The sequence below is a fragment of the Mandrillus leucophaeus genome, unplaced genomic scaffold (assembly GCF_000951045.1).
Source record: "Mandrillus leucophaeus isolate KB7577 unplaced genomic scaffold, Mleu.le_1.0 Scaffold404, whole genome shotgun sequence".
NCBI lineage: Eukaryota > Metazoa > Chordata > Mammalia > Primates > Cercopithecidae > Mandrillus > Mandrillus leucophaeus.
The window spans coordinates 797776-801570 of record NW_012104299.1 but is presented as its reverse complement, the minus strand read 5'-3'; positions in this window follow the sequence as shown (position 1 = coordinate 801570).

The window sequence follows — 3795 nt, the reverse complement described above, 5'->3', positions numbered from 1 at the left end:
AACAACAACAAAAAACAAAACAAACAAAACAAAAATACAAAAGTGAAACTGATAAACTTAAGTAAATAGTTCTTTAATCTACATACTTTCCACATCCCATAGCAAATTTAAATCTATATAATATTCTAATGCTCAGAATTTAGTGCAATTTGGTTAACGAAAGAATGCATTCCTCTATGTAGAATAATAGGAAAACCCATTATCACAAGTAGAATTTAGCAATAAGATATAATTTATTATTAATTTCTAGTTCTTGATTAAGATGTGAGTTTCAGATTGCTTATTATAAACTAAATAAAAGAAAGCCATGGATGTACCAATACTGACAACATGTCAAGGAATCAAAGATTACAATTAATGAATTTTATGTAGCTAAAATCTTTTTTTTTTTCTTCTGAGATGGAGTCTCGCTCTGTCGCTCAGGCTGGAGTGCACTGGCATGATCTCGGATCACTGCAAGCTCTGCCTCCCAGGTTCATGCCACTCCCCTGCCTCAGTTTCCCAAGTAGCTGGGACTACAGGTGCCCACCACCATGCCCGTCCAATTTTTTTTTATATTTTTAGTAGAGACGGGGTTTCACCATGTTAGCCAGGATGGTCTCAATCTCCTGACCTCATGATCCGCCCGCCTCGGCCTCCCAAAGTACTGAGATTACAGACATGAGCCACCGCGCGGGCCTGGACCCTAAAACCCTTTTTTTAAAGAAGGTAAAATATGAGGATGGTTTGATTTGAAATACATTTACAATGAGAAATTTTAATACAAATGTTTCCTAATCAGCAAATCTAAGACAAAAAGAAAAAAAGGTAGTGAATATCAGAAGAGGATGCAATATAAAAATATCATTAGATATCATTCAAATAATCATGAACGAGTCATGGGACATGAAACATTCATTTGAAAAATAGCAGAGGAAGAAAGAAGAGGTTAAAGCCTGACAAGGTCAAGAGAAGAAGGCAGAGGAGGAGATCTTCAAGGGAAGACCATGCAACTTACCCAGGACTAGGAAAGGCTGAAGGCCCTAGAACAATAGGTGACCACAGAATGCATCATTTATATCTCATACTCCCTGCTCCTAACACAACTCCCTGGAATAAATACAATAGTCTCCACTTATCCATGGTTTTACTTTCCTGTTTCAGTCACCCACACTCGAATGCAGTCCAAAAATAGGTGAGTACAGTACAATAAGATATTTGAAAGAAAGAGGGAAATTACTTTCACACAATTTTTATTACAGTATATTGTTATAATTGTTCTAGCTATTGTTGTTAATCTCATACTGTAGCTAATTGATAAACTAAATTTAATCATCAGTGTGTATGTATAGGAAAAGACAGAGTGTATATAGGTTTTAGTACTATCAGCTGTTTCAGGCAGCCTCTGGGGGTCTTGGAACATATTCCTCAAGATAAGGGGGGATTACTATATTTAATACTGAGTCAGTTCCTCACTGAATATAGAGTCCACTCAGACATCTCAGCGAAACAGGCAACTTGGAAAAAGTAAAAGCCATAGTTTCTTGATCTCACTCCAAACCTACCCCTCAAAAGCTACCAAGTCACATTTACCTTTACAGGCAATCTTACACCTACTATGGCTTAGAGAATCTTCCCAGTCCCCAAAATTCTCTCCAATTGCTCTCTAGTGCCTTAAGTTACATGAAAATTCTCTAACTTGAGAAAAAGACTTTCATTCCATAATTAGAAATAACAGGCCAGGAATTGGAGACAAGATAGCAACAAAACTTTATTCACACTGGATTTTGTTCTGCCAACCAATAAGCATAAAAGACCAATCGACTATTTTCTGCTTTGATAGACACAAGGGCCGGAGAACAGGAGAACAGTAGGCTCCTCCTGTCTCTGGCCCATTCCATAGAAAGAAGAAAAATTTGCGAGAAAAATTTCCGTAGAGAAAAGGAAAAGACGTGAGAAAAAAGGTTGTAGCTAACTTTAGAGATCCATGTGCTATAAGCCCATGACATGTGAGAGGAGGCATCACAATAAGATCTTTCCATAGTTTGGCAGGACATTACCACTGAATTTCTATCTACCTGTGAACAACTCGGTGCAAACAGTCCCATGTCAATGGCAAAAATTGTTACTAGAGAAATTCAGTTTTTCTTCCATGTTGATAGTTCATTGGTTTGACTAAATAATATAAAGAAAAAATTAATCTTAAGAATCTAATTTTCAAACGTAATCTTACCTGTCCTATGGGGTAATTTTAGAACATAGGGCTTCATATCAACCACAAAGTGATCAAATTCAGCATCCAGCTTCTCCCATTTTTCTTCTTCACTTCCCACTTCCATAATCCAATCTGTAAAATATTTTAAATCAAAATATTAAGGATATGTATGCTGAAAACTACAAAATTCTGATGAGAGAGATTTTTAAAAAACCGAGTTAAATATCAGTTCTCCCCAAATTGACCTGTAGATTTAATGCAATTCCAATCAAAACCTAGCCGTATTATTTGTAGAGATAAGCTTAATTCTAAAATTTACATGCAAAGGTAAAGGAACTACAGAGTCCAAACAATTTTGAAAAAGTACAAAGTTGGAGAACTTATACATTACCAGATGTTAAGATGTACTCCAAAGCCACAGTAGTCAAGACAATTGGTATTGGTGAAAGGACAGACAGATCAATGGAAAAGATTAGAGAGTCCAGAAACAGACCAAAACAAATATGAACAACTGATTTTCAACAAAGGTGTGATCCATGAAGAAATGACAGTTATTACAACAAATGATGTCATAACAACTGGATATCCATATACAAAAAAAAAAAAGAACCTCAACCTAAACTTCATCCTATATATAAAAATTAACTCAATCTGAATCACAGACCTAAGTGTAAAAATGTAAAACTATAAAACTCTCAGAAGAAAGCATGGGAAGAAATATTTGCAAACTTGAGTAAGGCAAAGATATCTTATATACAACATTAAAAGCACTGTCCACAAAAGGAAAACCTGGCTGGGCATGATGGTTCATGCCTGTAATCCCAGAACTTTGAGAAGCCCAGGCAGGAAGAATGCTTGAGCCCAGGAGTTAAAGACCAGCCTGGGCAACATGGTGAGACCCCACCTCTACAAAAAAACAATTAAAAATTAGCCAGGTGTAGTGGCATGTACCTGTAGTCCCAGCTACTTGGGACGCTGAGGTAGGAGGATTGCTTAAAAGTGTGAGAGGTCAAGGCTGCAGTGGGCCATGATTGCACCACCAAACTAGCCTTGGTGACACAGCAAGACCCTATCTCAAAAATAAAAAATAAAGCTGATATATTGAACTTCACAAAAAAATAAAAACTGTTCTGCAAAGGACTCTGTTAAGGAATTGAGAAGATAAGCCACAGACCAGAACAAAATATTTGCAAATCATACATCTCATATGAGACTTGTATCGAGAATATATAAGGAACTCTCAAAACTCAACAATCAGAAAACAAACTATGCCAATAATCAGCCAAAAAATATGAGTCCCTTTACCAAAGAAGAAATACAGATGGCAAGTAAGCACATGACAAGATGCTCGACATTAGTCATTACAGAAACGCAAATTAAAAACTATACTGAGACACCACTAACGTTAAAAATGCAAACAATACCAAGTGCGGGTGAGGATGTACAACAACAGGAACTCTCATGCATTGCTGGTAGAAATACAAAATAGTACAGGCACTCCGGAAAACAGTTTGGCAGTTTCTTACAAAAATAAACATACACTCACCCTATGACCCAGAAATTCCACTCCCAGGTATTCAAGTGAAAAGAAAAATCTATAT